The 412-nt window shown below is 50.7% G+C and overlaps 1 protein-coding gene across 1 annotated transcript in view; it reads right to left on the bottom strand.

Moving 5' to 3' along the window:
- The window catches only part of STS (steroid sulfatase), a 103,422-nt gene that overhangs the window by 78,278 nt on the left and 24,732 nt on the right, over nt 1–412 (bottom strand). The window lies entirely within an intron of this gene.

Genomic DNA, 412 nt, shown 5'->3' with positions numbered 1-412 from the left:
CCGGCCTCTGGCCTCCTGACTGCCCCGCGCTGACGCCGGGGCTAAGTTCCCAACTCCTGACTGCGCGCGCTGACGCAGCACCGGCTTCTCGCTTAGTGACTGCCCTGCACTGACTTAGCTGCAGCTTCTCGCCTCCTGACTGGCCCACGCTGACTTAGCGGCGGCTTCTCGCCTCCTGACCGCACGCCCTAACTCAGCATCCACCCCCATGACTAGAACAACTGACTTAGTAATCTCAAGACAGAAAAACAACAAAAACAAAACTGCTGATTGCAAACGAGGAAAACAACAAAACCAAAACCACTGAACAACTTTAGTAGGCAGGCAACGAAACTACATAGAAAAATACAAGCTTTTTTCTTTTCTGAATAGGTGCTTTTCTGAGACACTTCCTTAAAGTTTTAGCACCAAT

This window comes from Otolemur garnettii, unplaced genomic scaffold, assembly GCF_000181295.1.
Source record: "Otolemur garnettii isolate 467f Iridium unplaced genomic scaffold, OtoGar3 scaffold00065, whole genome shotgun sequence".
Classification (NCBI taxonomy): Eukaryota; Metazoa; Chordata; class Mammalia; order Primates; family Galagidae; genus Otolemur; species Otolemur garnettii.
The sequence above is the reverse complement of the archived record's forward strand: the minus strand, read 5'-3'. Positions and strand labels throughout refer to the sequence as shown.